This window comes from Piliocolobus tephrosceles, chromosome 11, assembly GCF_002776525.5.
Source record: "Piliocolobus tephrosceles isolate RC106 chromosome 11, ASM277652v3, whole genome shotgun sequence".
NCBI classification, from domain to species: domain Eukaryota; kingdom Metazoa; phylum Chordata; class Mammalia; order Primates; family Cercopithecidae; genus Piliocolobus; species Piliocolobus tephrosceles.
In genome coordinates, this window is record NC_045444.1 from 118,630,749 (window position 1) to 118,651,523 (window position 20,775).

General features: G+C 39.8%; 1 protein-coding gene across 2 annotated transcripts in view; it reads left to right on the plus strand.

Moving 5' to 3' along the window:
* Window positions 1–20,775, plus strand: part of DIS3L2 (DIS3 like 3'-5' exoribonuclease 2) — a 351,252-nt gene that overhangs the window by 219,155 nt on the left and 111,322 nt on the right. The gene's annotated exons all lie outside the window — the stretch shown is intronic.

Here is a 20,775-nt window from a genome sequence, read left to right on the forward strand (position 1 = left end):
TGAAGCTACTGAAATCTCTGCTTGGCTAGCTTAGTGGTCAGCTAATGAATAAACAGAGATTTCCTTAAATATTTGAAAACAGTAAGTCTCTTAGCGTTTGTTGAGAGGCTCTGTGTAGACTCATACCTTTAATGCTTAGGCATGCACTTTACAACTCTGCCATAACCTTCACTTCCTGCCATTGTAGAGCTTCAGGGTCAGCCAGAAGTAAGAGCCTAAGACTCTTCTTAACTCTTTCTTGGGCATGTGTACAGCCCTGTGTGTGAGTGTGACCATCTTGATCCCCAGGAATGTGTCAGACCTTTTCATAGCCCTTTATAGATGCCTCATTCTCCAGCTTTTCCTTTTAATGTTTTTGGTCAGCTCTTGTTGACCAGTACTTTAGCTCACTGTTATCACAATCTCAGACAGCTCTGCCATGTTAAATAAATACTGCTGAATGTTTTTGATGAACACCCCTGGGGCTATGAGGCTGTTTGCAGTGAACAAGGTTTAATGAAGGTCAAATTAAGCAAACTCTGTAAATGGTGGTTTTCAGGGAACTGCTGGATAGGTCAAATAATGACATTTCTTCTGTGATGCTGTTTTTAGGGTGCTCTAAACCATTCTGGCCACTCCAGTGACTGTTCGGCCTCTGGTTTTCACCACGATTACAATTCTGTTGATTTTAAGGCTACTGTAGAGCTGGAGAGAGGGATGTGGGAATACGGAAGGTAAAACTTTACAAAGTTCACTGTCCTTGTGAATATTTATCCATTTTTCTTGAGTAATTGCACCTCAGATTGTTAAAAGCCTGTGGTTAATTTCCAGAGTTATGCAAAATTTGATTTTGACAATTTTGCCCAGTGTTGTTGCTACTTATATGAAGTAGTAGCTTTTCAGAGGAGGTCTCTACTTTGCCAGTCCCACTGATGCGACTCTCAAGTCTTTTCACTTTTATTGCCTGAGTTGGAGATGAAAGAAGAAAAAGCTACAAGCTTTCCTGGGAAAAAAACAGAGTGAAAGGAAGATAGAATTTGAAAATAAGGTCGGGTGTATGGCTCACACCTGTAATCCCAATACTTTGGGAGGTCCAGTACTTTGGGTGGATTGATTGAGTCCAGGAGTTCCAGACTAGCCTGGACAACACAGCAAAACCCTATCTCTACAAAAAGTACAAAAATTAGCTGAGTGTGGTGGCACATTGCTGTAGTCCCACTACTAGGGAGACTGAGGTGAGATGATCACTTGAGCCCAGGAGGTTGAGGGCGCAGTGAGCTGTGATTGTGCCACTGCACCTCAGCCTGGGAAACAGAGCAAGGCACTATCTCAAAAAAAGAAAGAAAAAGAAAAGAAGCATAGAGTAGTCAGTAATTGTGTGGGCAAATTATTCCTAAGATTAGTAGTGTTGGGTAGCCTGACATTCATATTAGGGCAGGTCAAAAATGAAATGGTCAACTCTGTTGATAATAGGAAAAGAGGAAAATAAATTTCTTAGCTTCCTATACAATATCCTGTTCTGCTTTCAGCCTTTCATCTTTCCCCAGTCTTAACTCTGTCATAGTTCTCTGTCTTATCTATGCCTTGCATTGTACTTCATCCATTTTCCAGGGCCCATCTTAAATGCTGTGAATCTTTTGTCTTCTCACTCTAGAAGAATTAGCCTTGCCCTTCTCTCTTCTCCCTTGGCAGTCTGCTCACTTGCCATAATGTCCCTAATTTACTTACATATGACTCTGTCTGTCTGAGGGGTAGCAAAGTTCTCATCAAGAGCAAGGACTGGGTGTTACTTTTCGTTTTCTAGGTGCTAACTCAGTACATGGATCCAGACCCAAATAAAGTGATCATGGAATATTCACCAAGATAGACCATATCTTGAGTCATAAAACAAACTTCAGCTCCTGTGAAAATGAAGTCATATAGGTTATGTTTTCTGACCATATGGAACTACAAACTATAAATCCATAACAGGACAATAGTAAAATATCTAGACACTTGGAAATTAAACAACACACTTATAAATAATTCACTGGTCAAAGAGGAAATCTCAAAGGAAATTTTTTTTAAAAAGTGTAGAACTGAATGAAAATGAAAGCACTACATATTAAAATACGTGAGATGTAGCTAAAGCAGTACCGAGGAAAATTTATAGCTCCAAGTGCTTACATTAAAAAGAAAAAAGATCTCAGCAGTGAGCTATGTTTTTACCTTAGGAAGAAAGAAGAGCAAGGCTGGGCATGGTGGCTTATGCTTGTAATCCCGGCACTTTGAGAGGCCTAAGCGGGTGGATCACTTGAGGCCAGGAGTTAGAGACCAGCCTGACCAACATGATGAAACCCTGTCTCTACTGAAAAATAAATCCAAAATTAACCAAGTATGGGTGGCTCGTGCCAGTAGTCCCAGCTAGTTAGGAGGCTAAAGCAGGAGAATTGCTTGAACCTGGGAGGCGGAGGTTGCAGTGAGCCAAGATCATACCACTGCCCTCCAGTTTGGACAACAGAGCGAGACTTCGTCTCATAAAAAAAAAAAAAAAAAAAAAAAAAAAAAGGCAAGATAAGCCCAAAGTAAGCAGAAAGGAAGAAAATATAAAGATAAGCACTTAAGTCAATAAAATTGGAAATTGGGAAACAGTAGAGAAAAATCAGTGAAACAAAAAGGTGGTTCTTTTTTTAAAAACTTTAACTTAATTTTTAAAAGAGACAGGCTCTCACTGTGTTGCCCAGGCTGGTCTTGAACTCCTGGGCTCAAGCAGTCCACCTGCCTCAGCCTCCCAAAGTGCTGGAATTACAGTTGTGAGCCACCATTCCTGGCCAAAAGCTTTAAAGTTCTTGAAAAAAATTTAATAAAACTGATAAGCCTTTAGCAAGATAGATGGATACACGGAAGACACACATCACATTAGAAGTGATACAGGACATCACTTACAGATACTGCAGCCATTGAAAGGATAGTAAGGAATATACAAATGGTTTTTCAAGAAGTTAATAATTCAACATCTTAGAAGAGATGCGTCAAAGCTACAAACTTTCGTAATTCAACCATGTCATATAGACAATCTGAATAGTCACGAAACTTTAAAATATTGAATTCATAATTTAAAAGCTCACAGAAAGGAAGTCTTCAAGCTCAGATGGTTTCACTGGAGAATTCTAGAAAACATTTAAAGAATTAACAATTTTACACAATCTTTTCTTGAAAATACAATAGGAGAGAACATTTCCTATCTCATTTTATGAAGCCTGACACCAAAACCAGACAGAGATCATGTTACAAAGAAAACTGTGAACCAGTATCCCTCCTGAGCTCAGATGCAGAAGTACTCAGCAAAATTTTAGCTAATCAAATCCAGCAATGTATAAAAAGAATTCTATTGCTATTATAGAAGTATCTAAAAAAAAAGTATTCTAAACCATGACCTAGTGTGATTTATTCCAGGCATACATGACTGGTTCAACATTCAAAACCGATTAATGTGTCATGGTACAAATTAATTTAAAGTGGGTCATAGACCTGAATGTAAGAGCTAAAACTAGAAATCTCTTAGGAGAAAACAAAAGAGTAAATCTTAGTGACCTTGGATTGGGCAAGGAAGAAGTGACAAAATAAAAAAATAGATAAATTGGACTTCATCAAAATTAAAAATTTTGTGCTTTGAAGGACACCATCAAGAAAGTGAAAGCATAACCCTTGTGGGAAAAATTGTTTTGCAAATTATGTAGGTTAATATATCTAGAATACATAAAGAACTCCTACAACTTAACAATGAAAAAGACAAACAATTTTAAAATGGGCAAGAATTTTAAGACATACTAGTGGTCACTACACATATAGAAAAAAAGCTCAGCATCACTGATCATTACAAAAATGCAAATCAAAACCACAATGAAATACCACTGTACATTCACTAGGATGGCTGTAATTAAAAAACAGACAGATAACAAATGTTGGTGAGGATGTAGTGAAAGTGGAACCCTCTTATACTGCTGGTGAGAATGTAAAATGGTGCAGTCATTTTGGAAAATAGTTTGGCAACTCCTCAAAGGGTTAAACATAGAGTTACCATATGACCTGGCAGTTTTACTTCTGGAGAATTGAAAACATATCCACACAAAAACTTGTACGTGAATTTTTTCTTTCTTTCTTTTTTTTTTAAGATGGGGTCTTGCTCTGTTACCAGGCTGGAGTACAGTGGCGCCATCTTGGCTCAGTGCAACCTCCGCCTCCCATGTTCGAGTGATTCTCATGCCTCAGCCTCCCGAGTAGCTGGGACTATAGGCGCACGCCACCATGCCCAGCTAATTTTTGCATTTTTAGTACAGACAGGGTTTCACCATGTTGGCCAGGATGGTCTCAATTTCCTGACCTCGTGATCTGCCCACCTTGGCCTCCCAAAGTGCTAGGATTACAGGCGTGAGCCACTGTGCCTGAATGTTTATAGGAGCATTATTTTAAAAAATGGAAACAGGCCAGGCTTAGTGGCTAAAGTGAGGCAGAGTGAGGAGGATTGCTTGAGGCCAGGAGATCGAGACCAGCCTGGGCAACATAATAAGATCCTGTCTTTATTTTTAAAAAGGGTAGGAGGCCAAGCGTGGTGACTCATGCCTGTAATCCCAGCACTTTGGAAGGCTGAGGCAGGCGGATCACTTCTGGTCAGGAGTTCGTGACCAGCCTGGCCAAGATGATAAAACTCCATCTCTACCAAAAATACAAAAACAATTACCTGGACCTGATGGTGTGCGCCTGTAATCCCAGCTACTGTGGAGGCTGAGGTGGGAGAATCACTTGAACCTGGGAGGCGGAGGTTGCAGTGAGCTGAGATTGCGCCATAGCACTCCAACCTGGGCAACAGAGCAAGATTCTGTTTCAAAAAGAAAAGTAGAGGGGGAGGGAGGGAAACAACCCAATCAACTGTTGAATGTATAAACAAAGTGTTTCCCTTCTCTGCAGAGAAGGGAAAACATGGAGTGATTGCCATGGGTATGGAGTTTCTTTTCTTGGGTAATGAAAATATTCTAAAATTAGGTAATGACAATGATTATACAACTCTGTACATCTTCTAAAAACTTGTAAATTGTATGCTATAAAATGGTAAATTTTATGGTATGTGACTTTTTTCTCAATAATGGAACAGAGTAGAGAACCCAGAATTATATCCACACAAATATGCCTGACTGATTTTTAACAGAGGAGCAAATGCAGTTCAATGCAGGAAGGATAGCCTTTCATCAAATGGTATTAGAGGAATTTGCCATACATAGACAAATAAATGAACTTTGATCTAAACCTCATGCCTTATGCAAAAGTTAACTCAAAATGGGTCATGGGCTTAAGTATAAAATGTAAAAGTAGGCCAGGCGTGGTGGCTCAAGCCTGTAATCCCAGCACTTTGGGATGCCGAGACGGGCGGATCATGAGGTCAGGAGATCGAGACCATCCTGGCTAACATGGTGAAACCCCGTCTCTACTAAAAAATACAAAAAAACTAGCCGGGCGAAGTGGCGGGCGCCTGTAGTCCCAGCTACTGGGAAGGCTGAGGCAGGAGAATGGCGTAAACCCAGGAGGCGAAGCTTGCAGTGAGCTGAGATCCGGCCACTGCACTCCAGCCTGGGCGTCTCAAAAAAAAAAAAAAAAAAAAAAAAAATGTAAAAGTATAAAACTTATAGAAATGAGCATAGAAGAGTACTTACAGGATGTAGGACTAGGGAAAGAGTTCTTAGACTTTGACATAGTACAGTCCACAAAAGAAGAGGTTGGTAAATTGGATCTCATCAAAATTAAAAACTTTCTGTCTGTGAAAGATGCTGTTAAGAAAAGAAAAAGAGGAGCTGCAGAAAGAATTTTCTGCAGCTGGGAGAAAATATTTGCAAACCACATATCCAACAAGAGACTAGTATCTAGAGTACATAAAGAACCTTTAAAACTCAACAGTATAAAAGCAATCCAATTAGAAAATGGACAGAAGACATACACTGAAGAGGATATACAAATGGCAAATAAGCAAATTAAAAAATGTTTAACATCACGACCCGTTCGAGAATGCAAATTAAATTCACAATATCAGTACACATCAATCAGAACGTCTAAAGTAAAATAATGAAAAGGCCAAATTGGCAGGAAGTTCTAAGCAATACCAAGTGCTGGCGAGGATGCAAAGAAAGTGGATCACTCAAATGTTGCCGGTGGAAATGTAAAATGGCACAACCACTCTGGAAACACTTTGGCAGTTTCTTAAAAAACTAAACACAACCCGGTAATTGCACTCCTGGGCATTTATCCCAGAAAAATGAAAACCTACATTCTCAAAAAAACCTGTACATGAATTTCTATAGCAGTTTTACATCGAATAGCCCAAATACTAGCAACAGCCCAGATGTCCTTCAGTGGATGAATGGTTAAGCAAATTGTGGTATATCCATATTACAGAATGATACTCAGCAACAAAAAAGAGTGAACTGTTGATATGCGCAAAAGCTTGGATGGACCTTCGGTCTCAGAGGTTACATACATACTGTATGATTCTATTTAATCTTTTTGAAAGTATAATTTTGGCAAGTCAGCTGAGTTTAAGATTCAGAAAAGGCAGGTTTTAGAAATGTAGAACAAATTTGTAGTTGCCAAGATTGAGGGAGGCCAGACAGGTGGGAATTGGGTGCAATTGAGGGATCCTTGAGACAATAGTAGTGTTCATTGTCTTGACTGAGTGGTGTTTACATGAACCTACGTATGTAATAAAATTGTATAGCACTTACATACTCAAATGAGTGTAAGTGAGAAATCTAAATAAGATTGGTGCATGGTATCAATGTCAATATCCCGGTTTTGATATTGTACTATAGTTTCGTAAGATTCTACCATTGGTAACTGGGTAAAGGGCACAGAACATCTTTATTATTTTTTATACTTGCATTTTAATCTACAATTATCGCAACATAAAAGGTTCTGAAAAATTTAAAAGGAACCAGATTAAAAAAGATGGGAAAGTAATATAGTGTGAGGCACTTAGAAACTTTAGAGCAGGTTATGTTTGAACTTGGCTTTGAAGGAGGAATAAGATTTTAGTATGCTTTTGTCTTATGTTTTTAAAAAGGGCTGGGCATGGTGGCTCACGCCTGTAATCTCAAAACTTTGGGAGGCTGAAACAGGAAGACTACTTGAATGCAGGAGTTCGAGACCAGCCTGGGCAACATGATGAGACCCTCATCTTTACAAAAAATTAAAAAAATATATTATCCGGATGTGGTGGCGCATGCCTGTGGTTCCAGCTACTCAGGAAGCTGAGATGGGAGGATCGCCTGAGCCCAGAAGGCCAAGGCTGCAGTGAGCTTTGATCATGCTACTGCATTCCAGCCCGGGCAACAGAGTGAGACCCTGTCTCAAAATGGGAAAAGAGAAAACCATGATTACCTCATGCTCTGAGAAAACCTCTCAGTGGGGGGATATGCCTACATAGTCCTTGAATTGCATCAGTAACTATAGGCCAAGGTGAAATTCAGAAGACTGAGATGTTGCTTTAAAGAGCATGAACAACACAGATTTTGGATTGGGAAGGATGAGTAAAATTGGGATACTTTGTGCCTAGGTTCACAAAAGAAGATGAGAGAGAGACATTTTGTGCCTAGGTTCTCAAAAGGAGATGAGAGAGAGAGAGAGAAAGAGAGAGAGACAGAGAGAGACATAAGAGAAAAAAGAGAAAGAAAGAAAGAAAATAGGCCTGGCACTCGGGGAAGAAGTCTAGACTACGTATACCTGTTTAGGTGCCTAAAGATAGTAGTTACGGGCACCAAAGTGAATGAGTATACATAGGGTGAGCTTATAATCTGATGAGGGAAGAGGACCAAGGATAGACTGTGAAGAGCTCCAAAATTTAAAGGGTGGAAGGAAATTTCTTAGGAAAAGGTGGTGTTGGGGGCACAGAAAGGCAGATATTAGAAGAGCTAAAGAAAAGGCAAAGGCAAAATTGGTGACAAATTCCAAACAAGGGTGATCTACCTGTGCTCTGCTGCAGTGAGGTCAGCTGGGACAAAGCTAGAACAGAAGTCACTGTGTTTAGCCATGAAGCCCTTTTCTTTGTCCTTTGGATATCTCAAGAGTCGTGTCAGTGCAGTGATTGGAGCTGAAGCCAGATTATAGTCAACTGAGGAGGTGAAAAAGTGGGAATCCTAGACGTAAACATCTCTTTTAAGGAGGTTTGCTTTGCAGAGGAGGTGGGAGGGAGCTTGAAAGAAGCAGGGTCCTGAAGATATTTGTGCGAATTGGAGAGATTTGAGCTTGCTGGCAAGTAGTAGTTGAGGAACCAGTGGGCAACATACACATTTTTGGATTCCTTTTTGGAAATTGCCTTTAGAGCCTGAGGCACATTTTCAACAATGGCAAATCTTCATCTTTTGAGGGTGGATTTCATTTTCGGAAACAGCCAAGTTAATTCAGAGCCAAGGGTGGTAAGTCAGATGGGTGATCAAGTTGGATAACCCAACTTCAAAAAAAAAAAAAGTGTAATTATAAAGTAGTAAAACTGATTTTCTTGTGAAGCTCATGAATTGGCTTAGAAAGTAATCCTTAAAAAAATCCCAAGAACCATTTGAGCAGTTGCAGCATTCTCTGAATAGTAGGTGTATGGATTTGTAACTTTGAGGACACTCATTTATGTGGAAGTTCTATTATATATGTGAAGAAATTGGCCTAGTTACACTGTGTTTACTCCTAGTGCTCAAATGTAAAGTTGCCATGTAGTCTTTTTGCCTGAGAGGTGACTTAGTGGAGTTATAAGTTTGTATATGAGAGAATCAAGAGTTTCAAATTGTGATTATTTAAACAGTTCTGTGGTCTTACAGATGTAATTAGAATTCCTAGGATAGGAGTGTTCCCACAAGCATAACAGTACTTTAAATGTGTGTTCAGTTATCCCTTTCTATAGTCATATTTCATCGTTTCTTTTTGAAGTAGAGTTATTTTGAAAATACTAAATCGGTACTCTAAGCTTGAATATCTCTCAGACCTAAGACAGAGCTGGGCACAGAGTAGGCACTCACCGAACATCCCTCTCCTGTCTTCTCTACGCTGGTGTTTGTTATATACCAGGGGTCATGCTAAGAAAAAAAATCAGTTCTTAGGTAGTAGATCATCTCCCGTGGTGTTTGGCCAAAAATATCCAGCATAAAGAAAACAAATGTGTACAGAAGTGTGAAGTTTTTACTTACCTTTGTTGTTAATGGAGTGTATATTTATATACCAAAAGATATTTTTGAAGGCTTATGTTATATCTTTATATACATATTTATCATCTCCTTTAATCATTGAAATAATAATCCTGTGAAACTTGTCCTTATTTTACAGATAAAGAAACTGTGGCTCTGAGTAGTAATATCTTGCCTGAGGTCACATGACTGAGGGGGAAGAACTGGGACTTGATTTCAGGTCTGCAGTTTTGGAATCTCTAACTCACTGTCCTCATGTCTCCACCTTCTTAAATCTATGCCCTTAATTAAAAAAAAAAAAAAAGTTGAATAAAAAAATAAATCAGAAGCGCTTCATACTTCCCCCTTCCTCATACTGAGAAAATAGAAGTTAGAGCTTGTCTTCTTTAAGCTCCTACTGGCTAAAAGACTTGATGGCATTGTACTTTATGTCATTCTAATTACAAAAGCAACAGTTTTTAAACTCCTAGAAAGTCGCAGTGCCCTCCCTCCCTCTGCCTTCCCACACCTGGAGCTCTCTGAGCTCCCCCAGGGGGCAGTGTGGAAGTGGCGGCTGTCATGTCCTGTCATAGCTTTCGATAATGATAAAGCGTTAGAGAAAGCCAGGACAAGTTAGCCATTCTAGGAAACTTTCCACAGCTGTTGCATTAATTAAGACTTTTTTGGTCCCAAATAACAGAAACCACTGGAACTCACTTTAGCAGAAAGGGGAATTTGTTTTAAGGATCCTGTGATGTCTCCCAGAATCCAAGGGCAGGGAACCAGGGACTGCAGTGAGGGAAGAAACCCAGAAAGACTTCTTTCTTCCTCTCTGCCTCTCCTACTCCACACACTGGCTTCCTTCCTCCCCTTCACTCAGACTAGCTCCTTTGCTTCCTCCTCCTTAGTGGGATGGCTGCTATCTACAGCTACCAAGGTGCTCTCCGGGCCCATCCAACCAAAGGGAGACTGATTTCTCTCTTTCCTCCCTGCACACTCCTTCTTCCTTGTTTCCCATCCTCTGTCCCAATTTCCAAATTCTAGGCAAGGATCAGATTATTCCGTTTTGACTTTACGTGCTAGTTGGGATGAGTGAGTGTAAGGACAGACAACCTAATGTGACTAGCACAGCTGCGTTCACTCCTACCTTTGGGAATTTTAAATGCTGCTATCACAGGAGTGAAATACAAGAACATAGGTTTTAGAGGCATATTCTGCCACTTACTAGGTATATAATCTTGGGCAAGTTTTAGCTCCTGTGAGCCCTACTTTCTTTAAAGTTAAAAGGGATATACAGATAATGTCTATCTCATAAGGTTGTGGCAGAGTTTAATGTAATAACAGGCATAGTGCTTAGCACAGGGTCTAGCATACATTATTCTTGATAAAATATTGCCCCTTTATTTCTGATGATTATTAAGGCACATTGCCTTAACAAAAAGATGTTTAAGTCATATGAGGAGTAAAAATTTTAAACTACCTTCTGGTTCAAATTTCTGCTTCCTCTTGCCTCTTTTATGTCCCCATTTCATCTATCATTGGGTATTAGTATATTTATAATCCAAAGGACTTTGGTTCTAAGAAACCCCCAAAATTCTCTAGGAAATAGTTGGAGGTCCCAAGGTATCACCCAAAGTAGTTTCTACTCTCACAGATATGTTGGCACATAGACTATTAGGTGGAAAGCATTCATGGCTCTACTAGCCTTTTTTTCCAGTGACTGGAGTTGGAAGACCCCAATTAAAGATTCAATTCAGGGCGAGGCCCAGCACTTTGGGAGGCCGAGGCAGGCGGATCACTTGAGACCAGGAGTTCAGGACCAGCCCAGCCAACACGGCAAAACCCTGTCTCTGCTAAAATTATAAAAATTAGCTGGGCATGGTGATGCTCGCCTGTAGTCCCAGCTACTTGGGAGGCTGAGGCATGAGAATTGCTTGAACCCGCCAAGCGGAGGTTGCAGTGAGCCAGGATTGTACCACTGAACTCCAGCCTGGATGACAGAGTAAGACTGTGTCTCAAAAGAAAAAGAAAAAAAAAGGTTCAATTTAGTAAATATTTATTATCTCTACTATATATATATATATCTTAGTATATATTAATGGGAATATGTCTTACAAATATTAGTGTATATAGATACATATGCTACTTCTATGTGTGTATGTATACAAACTAATAATTGTAAGATACTGAAGTAGATATTGTTAGAATTAAAAGTATATATAATATGTATTTATATAAATGATTGAGAGAAACAGTCCTTTAAAAAGAATAAAGTCTAGAAGAGAAGATTGTGAATCTGCAAAAATCATGAATTCAGGGTGTTTTGGCAGAACTGGTTTACCAGGGTCCCATGTTAATGAAGCTAAGTCACATTAAGTAAGAATGGAGAAGTAGTTTGAAGCCAGATCATGGAGGATACTGGATGCCAAGCTGAGGATTATAGTTCAAAGATAGCTAGAAGCCAGTGAAGGTTTTTGAGAAGGAGAGTATAATGTAATTGTACGTTCTAAGAATTGACTTCGTCCTAATAGCTAAGTGGTAAAGGACTTGAAAGGCGGGAAAGGAGACTGGAGTCCATTTGAAGAGAGCTGCTTTAGTAGGAATGGAAAGGAAGCATTATGAATTCAGGGCCAGTCTAGGGCTTGGTAAGGACTGGGCTATGGGAGTTGGGCTGAGGTAGAGAGTATGTGCTGGGTGACCCCCAACCTGGAAGCGCAGGAAGAGGTGTCGGTTGCATGAGGGGTCACTTGGGACTCCTCCTCTCCTGAAGTTATTGGGAGTAGAGAAGTAGCACTCCATGCTTCACTATGTTCCAATTCCTGATTTGGAAACTCTCTGAAACAAACAGTTACTATGAGCGTATTTTTGACCTAGAATCTAAGTATTTAATATTAAAATCAGCCTGGAAGTCATTTTCAGCCTGTTTTCGAAAAACAAAACAAAAAAACTATAGAACAAGCTCTGAATGATACAACAGAGTTTGGGCCCAAAATGAATACTTAAAATACATATAATTCTAAGCTTGGCTTTCTCCATTAACGAAAAGAAGGAAATTCGTACTTTCTTCTGTTAAAAATTACAAAGTCATACTCAATTTAATAATAGAATCCCTGATTATCCTGAAATACAGGTGAAATTTATTTTGTTTTATTTTTGAGACACTGTAACTGCCCAATGGGTTCTTCTTGCCCACTGCCCAGATAGAGCCAATTAGTCAAGACAGGGGAATTACAATAGAGAAAGAGTTTAATACCTGTGGAGCTGGCTAAAACAGGTGGAGTTTTATTATTTCTCAAATCAGCCTCCCTGAAAATTCAGAGGCTAGGGCTTTTAAAAGATAGTTTGGTGGGCAGGGGCTAGGGAATGGGGAATGCTGATTGGTTGGGTTGGGGATGAAATCATAGGGAGTTGAAGCTGTCTTCTTGTCTTGAGTCAGTTCCTGGGGTGGAGTTGGGTGGGGTGGGGATGGTGGGTGGGGGTGCCACAAGACCAGATGAGCCAGTTTACAATTCTTTTTATTTTAAATAGAGATGATGTCTTGCTGTGTTGCCCAGGCTGGTCTTGAACTCTTGGGCTCAAGCTGTTCTCCTGCGTCAACCTCCCAAAGTGCTAGGATTACAGGCATGAACCCCCACGCCCTTGCGTTGAACAACAGCCTTAGGTTTGATAATAATAATGTTATCCATAGGAGAAATTGGGAGGTGGGGAATCTTGTGGCCCCTGGATGCATATGTCCTAAACCATTATTTTAAATCTTGCTAATTTGTTAATTTTATGAAAGCAGTCTAGTCCCCAGGGAAGGGGGCAGTTTGTTTTGGGGAGAGGCTTTTATCATCTTTGTTTTAAAGTTGAAGTATGAATTAAATTCCTCCCAAAGTTAGTTCGACCTATGCCCAGGAATGAACAAGGGCAACTTGGAGGTTAAAGGCAAGGTGGAATCAGTTAGGTCAGATTTCTTTCATTGTCAAAATTTTCTCACTGTTAGAATTTTTATACATTTTATACTGTTATACAAACTCCTACTCTGTCACCCAGGTTGGAGTGCAGTGGTGCCGTCATAGCTCACTACAACCTTGAATTCCTGCGCTCAAGTGATCCTCCCTTCTTGGCCTCCCAAAGCACTGGGATTACAGGCGTGAACCACTGTGCCTGGCCTGGTATTTTAAAAATACATTCATGTTGTTATTCTGTATTTTCAGCAGCAAATTTATTAAAATGTTTGTATGACTCTCTTACAAAAGTCTCATCTCACTAAACTGAGACTCTAGTAAATACTCTCAATATTTTATAAAACAGTGCCAGGCCTGATAAGGCCTATTATGCATCATTTATGATGCTTCAACAAAAGTATCTTTCCATATCATCATCTGAATAAAAAACATTCATTTTGAGAATACATTTTCCAGGCAGTTCCTTTGCCTCCAGGGGGAATATTTTGAGGCCTCCCAGTGACCATAGGATTAAAAGACTTGACAGGAAAGCCCTAGAATTCTTGAAGAGCAAGGCTTTTGAAAGATTCATTGTTGTGGAATCTCCCTTTGAAAGAGACCACTTTATCTTGCTCCTAAACATCTACCAGACAGACATAGCATTTTCTGAAAAGAAATTCTGGGTAATGTAGAAGAACAAATGTAGATAGGTAATCTAGTATGGGTAGTGTGTAATGTGAAGAATGATAGTTCCATTTTTATGGTTGCCATAACAATCATACAGTTGTGCAAAAAATGTGTATAGCTTTTATAGAAGGGAGCTGGCACCATTGTAATGCTTCTTCTCATATCAGAACAACTGTTTTCAGATCTGAAAAATAGGGGTGGCTTAACCCTTCCCCAGTTAGCTCAGCATGTTCCCTGAGAAGTCTCTTTGGAGCTCCAGGGCTGTTGAAATGCATTCACCACTTGCATTTGCATTTTAGCCTGATAAATGGATTGAGAATTAAGGATGATGATCCTTTCAACAGCAGGTTCTGAATTCCTAACTCGGGAATTCAAAGGATGAGAAAAGAAATACATTGTTCCTCAAATAGAAATCTAGGAGAGATGTCTAGACATAGTAAATTCCTTCACTTTGTGACTATTCTTAATTCTGTCCACTAGAATTTAAATCCATTAAATGCTGTCCTTTACCCCACTGTGCTTAGTCTCAGATAAAGTCATATTAAAATTTGGTTACAATTTCTGTTTTATTTTTACATATTAACTATGTCACTTCTGGAAATTGAGAAGCAAATTTTAAGTGTAGTATATTTAAGTGAAAATGTATTCATACATATTCTTTCTTTTACTACCATTTTCCTATTTTTATATCTCCTTTCCTAAGGAAAGTACTTGGGACTTGACTTTCTCAGTCATACTAAGAAGTATTCACTATGAAGAAACTTTATATCAGAACTCTGGATGGAGGTTTTCAGGTTTAGGGTGGGAAGTTTTCAGGTTTGGATGGGATATCTAAAATGAAGTCATTGTCAACCTAGTCAGAGAAACATTTTCTCATAGAGATTTGGGATAAATTATTACTTTTGCCAAAATGCATCCAGAGTGTTTAAATCTTAAGATAAAGTCTGGAATTCTGGCTGGGCACGGTGGCTCACACCTGTAATTCCAGCACTTTGGGAGGCCGAGGCAGGTGGATTACGAGGTCAGGAGATTGAGACCAGCCTGGCCAACATGGTGAAACCCTGTCTCTACTAAAAATACAAAAATTAGCTAGGCGTGATGGCGCGTGCTCCTGGCTGCTTGGGATGCTGAGGCAGGAGAATCGCTTGAACCTGGGAGGCCGAGGTTGCAGTGAGCAGAGATTGCGCCACTGCACTCCAGCCTGGGTGACAGAGTGAGACTCCATCTCATTAAAAAAAAAAAAAAAGGTCTGGAATTAAGGGTAAAAGTAGGGGAGATTTCAGCTCTCATTGAAATAGAACTTGGTCTAATTGAGTTGTTTTAACAACTTCCCTTTTGGTGAATTCCTGTTCCTTTGAGTCATAGCTCTGTAATTCTGTGACCTTGGGCTTCTTTGACCTTGAGCAAGTCACTTAATCCTTCTGGGCCTCAGTTTCCCCACCCACAAAATGAGAGCAAAAATAATACCCACCATTGTTATAATTCTATCCCCTTAAGGGCCATCTCTAGGAAATAGAGAAAAAAAGTGTTTTTAATGAGAATAAAATTTCTTGTATATTGAAGACCTCTACTTTGTTTATAAAATCTGAGAAGATTTTATAGATTGTATAGAACTTTTTATCCTTTAACTCTTAACACTTTATATTTAGGGGCTTAAGTATTTGATCCTGTGGTATTATTTCCTGGAAACATACAGTCCCTTTGTTTTGTCTGATTTTAAAACTTAACTTGTATTAATTAGTGTTCTCATAGGCTATTTTAAAGTAACTGCAATCTGATATTTTAAATCTGGATTATAGGTAAACTACTACCAGAGATAAAAGAAGAAAGAGATGTTCAGAGAGAGCTTCGGATAGAGAGACTTTCTGGCCCGGTGGGACTCGGCTGCCCTCATTGCACCCTTAGGCATGGAAAGCTGCATTCTGAACACCAGCAAGCCTAGATATAAATCTTCTTGGACAGGAAATAAAAGAGTCAGAGACCAAGCCATCTCTGCCCTGCGTACAAACTCTCTTGGTTGAGTTGTGCCCAGTAGTTCAGTGCTTTCAGGTAAACTAACTTGGTGGATTCCGGGCCTTTGCCCAAGTTCTTCTTCCCCAGATAGCCCAGGCCTTACTTCTGCACCTCCTTTGAGTCATCTTCACGTGCCATCTTCTCAGTGAAGCCTACCCTGTCTATCCTATTCATAATTGTAATCAGTACTCTCAGTGCCCCTTACTGTATTCTAATGTTTCTTTTTTTCCTCCACAGCAATTAATTTCGGTACTATTTATTTTTTGTCTCCTCCCCCGTAGAAATCTTTGTCTATTCTCAAATGTGTCCCAAACCCCTAGAGCAGTAGGTAGCCACTAAATATTTGTTGGATGTAGCATTTCTTGTCTTTCTCTTGATCTCTGATATCTCCTTCACATTGATGTTCCACTGATTCCTACAACTCGGACTTGTTCTTGACACTAAATAAGTGAAAATTTATGAAAAAGGCTACAGTTATTCACAGTTATAAACAGTTTAGAAAAGAAAGGAATGGGCATATTTCTTGAAAAAAGTCACGTTTGAAGAGCTGTATGGTATCAGAGGGAGTCAGCTAATTCTTTGTGGCCATAAAGGGCCTGAATTTTGAAGTTTCTCAGAGTCAGATTTCAATTCAGTGTATAAAGGTGCTTGCTAACAGGTAGAGCTGTCTAATTATTGCCTAATGATGCAGTGAACTCTTCCTCTCATCTCCCCATCCCAGCTTTCAAGATGTGGATTTATCTGTGTGCTTGGTTTTTGTTTGAGGGCATTCAGAGGATAAGATTTGGAGTAGGGTAACCTTCCAATTTGATTATTCTATGATTCTGGTCCCTGAACTGATACAGAGTGATTTCTAGGATTTATTATTAAGTGCAAAAAGCAAAATGAAAAGAGAATTATTAGTATTTGATTATTTATGTAAGAAAGAGACAATGGGACAAATGTATCTATCTGTCTATCAATCAATCAATCAAAAAGGAAAACAAACACAGAAAGGGTAAACCAGAAAATGATGAAAATAATTATTTATAGGGGAGAGGTAAGAGCTGGGGGAAGGATAGAGATGGGAATGAGACTTCTCTGAGTATACTAACTTTTGAACCACTTAAAGTTTTAAATATTCAGTAATATAATCCAAAAGGTGGTAAAAGCAAAATTTCTAAAATTGAAATCAAACAAAAGCAAATGGGTCTAATGTTTTTCGAATGTATAGCATCAGCATCTACAGAAAAAAGAATTCAAGTAACTTTTAAGCACTTGAACCATATACCCATAGTGAGTATATTCTAAGGATAAACCACCAAAGAAATCAAACTGAGTAGATTTGTTGTTGTGAGTGGTGTTGGCATTGTAATTCTGAAATAGTTTTGAATATCAAGGCCATTGGGAACTGGAAAAAGAAAGGTATAATTATGGAATGGGGGAGATAAGAACTTAATGGTATTAGATTTCAGTTGGGTTGTCAATATGAACTCATGATTTTTAAACAGCATTAAGGTTGAACCACATGACGTCGCCAGTTTTTAGGCCACAGATAGTCAAATATTAGCAATTTCATGTGATTCAACCCAATATTTTCTAACTCTTCTTGCTTAAAGGGCCTAGAGGCAATGGTAGCTCAGTAGTAATGAGCATATCTTATGCCCCAGCCTGGTTTCTACATGCCGTTCCCACCAGAAGGAATTTGGGCTACGTAGGGAAGTCAGTGATTATAAGCCTGGGGCAGGGATTGTACAGCTTGAGAGACTTGCCACGGAGATATAGAGGCACACTTGAAAGGGCTCCCACCAGCCTAATTTGGGAAAATTTGTGTATCAGAAGGAATAGTAGTGGTAATGGATTATAACACAGTGAATTTTTAAAAAAAATCAATGAATCTGTAATGACACTGAAAAAACCAACCAACCAACAAACAAACAAACCATTGGGACAGGAAAAAAATTCTTTTAATAGAAGATAGCCAGCAAATGTAGGAGATATTATAGGGTTAGCAAACATTTTACAATTTACAAGGCTATAATTCATTCAGGCAAAAGTCAAGTCATCTAGATGCTGAAACCATTGACCAAAAGGTTGTTTTTTCTTTTTGAGATGGAGTCTTGTTCTGTTGACCAGGCTGGAGTGCAGTGGCATGATCTCGACTCACTGCAAACTCTGCCTCCTGGGTCCAAGCAGTTCTCCTGCCTCAGCTGGGATTACAGGTGCCGACCACCATGCCCAGCTCATCTTTTTTATTTTTAGTAGAGACAGAGTTTCACCATGTTGGCCAGGCTGGCCTCGAACTTCTGACCTCAGGTGATCTGCCCGCCTCGGCCTCCCAATGTGCTGGGATTACAGGCATGAGCCACTGTGCCCAGCCCCAAAAGGGTTTTTGAGAGCAGGATAGTCACATGATCTCTAAGTCTCATTCTACAGGTTACTTATTTACAAAGGGTAACAGGTAGCCTTAACATATACAGTTCTAGCTATTAGCACCTTAACCAAGTAACCCAACCTGACAGCCTAACAGTTTGTGCCTTCTGAAGGTATGCACACCATCACCTGTGAAAATTTGAGGCCAAAATGCTCACCGTGAATCTAGTCAAGCCTTTTTGCCCAACTTTGCATTTATAGGAAATACAGAGGAGATGAATTTTGTCACATTTGGTTTATTTCTCTCTATCCCTTTCTTCCTCCTCCTATGAGGAAACAATCTAATAAATCCAGAACATGAGACGCTTTACAAGACAACTGACCTGGACTCTTCAAAATAAAAAAGCAACATTACATTTGAAAAACAAAAGATAGGCCAGGTGCGGTGGCTCATGCCTGTAATCCCAGCACTTTGGGAGACCAAGGCGGGTGGATCACGAGGTCAGGAGATCGAGACCAGCCTGGCTAACACGGTGAAACTCCGTCTTTACTAAAAATACCAAAAATTAGCCAGGCGCGGTGGCAGGCGCCTGTAGTCCCAGCTGCTTGGGAGGCTGAGGCAGGAGAATGGCGTGAACCCGGGAGGCAGAGCCTGCAGTGAGCCGAGATCGCCACTACACTCCAGCCTGGGGGACAGAGCAAGACTCCATCTCAAAAAAAAAAAAGGAAAAAGAAAAACAAAAGATAGTTGAACAAGAAACAGGCTAAAGAGACATAACTGCCAAATACAGTGTGGAAACTTTGATTAGATCCTTGATCAGGAGGAAAATGAAAAGCAAAAGAGACTTTTTGGGAACAATTAAAGACATTTAAATATGGTCTATGAATTGGGTGATATGAAAGTATTAATCTTGGCTGTGGTGTTAGTGTTGTGGTTCTATAGAAGAATGCCCTTAGTTTTGGACAATGCATGTTAAAGTATGGAGAGGGAAAGTATCACTATCTCTGTACATACTTCTCAGTAATTCAGATGTCAAAAATAAACACACAAAACAACCAGCTAGACATAGGAAGGGAGGGATGGAAGGAGGAAAAAGATAAAGCCAATAAGGCAAAATGTTGAAATTTGATGAATCTTGATGAAGGGTATATGGATGTTCATTTTACTATTCTTTCAACTTTCCTGAAAGTTTAACATTCTTCAAATGAAAATTGAGGGGAAGAAAATTAATTTGAATGTTTTTTCTGGGCTTAAGCCATGGCTTTCCTGGCCCATGCCTTGATCTCTGGCTCCCACAGTCCCAGACCCGTCCTGTCCTTTGTCCTCTGCTTCAGGATGTTGTTTTTTTAAAGTATGAAAAGAGGCACGATGGCTCATGCCTGTAATCCCAGCACTTTGGGAGACCGAGGCAGGTGGATCACAAGGTCAAGAGATTGAGACCATCCTGGCCAACATAGTGAAACCTTGTTTCTACTGAAAATACAAAAATTACCTGAGTGTGATGGCGCATACCTGTAGTCCCAGCTACTCAGGAGCTGAGGCAGGAGAATCGCTTGAACCTGGGAGGCGGAGGTCACAGTGAGCTGAGATCACACCACTGCACTCCAGCCTGGTGACAGAGCGTGACTCCATCTCAAAAACAAACAAACAGAAAAAAAACATAGACTGATGAGAAGTTCATTGAACAGGTGAGTAGAACCGATGAGTAAAGGGACGTAACAGGGCAGACCATTTCAGTTTGTTTGGATTAAGTTTCATTACTATCCTTTAAAAAATAAAAGAACTTAATAATCACATTCACTTGGTGTAGAATTTTGCTAAAGCTTGAGTTGATCTTTCTGAGGACCCAAGGTTAGAAACCCCTGGTCAGGTGAGAAGGGCCTGCCCACAGTACTGCATCATTTCTTTCTGCTAGCCATGTGGCCTCATTAAGTGTCACTTTACCACTGAGTGTGATGAGGCTGGGGAGGTGGAGGCAAATGGACCAAGGTCACTTTCTGCTCTAAATAGACCATAGAGTTTTCCTGTTCTAAAACATTTGTGATTTGTGTCTGCTTCTTAGCATCTTTTGTGTGAGTAGAAGTGAGTGAAAGAGTATTATATTGGCAACTACCATCAAAAAAAAAAGAAAGAAAGAAAGAAAAGGCGCAGTCCCACTGAACAAGGGGACAGACCTAGGTTTGAATGATGATTCCAGCTCTGTGAAATGGAGGCTCAGATGAATTCAGCATCAGATTGTCCTGGAATGTCACAGCCCCCATCTGGCTGGACTCTCTGCAGTGGTACCCTTGGGAACACATCCCTGTGAGTGAATGATCCAGCTCTTCAGTTGTTTTTCCTTCTACAGTTTACATAAAATGTGCTGATTTCTATATAAACTGTGATGCCATCTAATCTAAGAAAGTGTTGGATTGAAAGTTTTATTCTTTATCCACTTAAGGTTATTTCTTAATTTTTTTCCATTGCTTTTCACCCATTCTTCATCATTGACCCAGATCCTCCTCCCCAGAATTACTTGCTAGCACGGAGACAGACCCAGAGTCACGAACAGAGGAGGGCCTCTATAAATTTTGTTAATCTGGAAATGGTCCCTGAACCACAGTTTGTAAAACACTGTTTTATGAGAAAAGAAGATGGGATG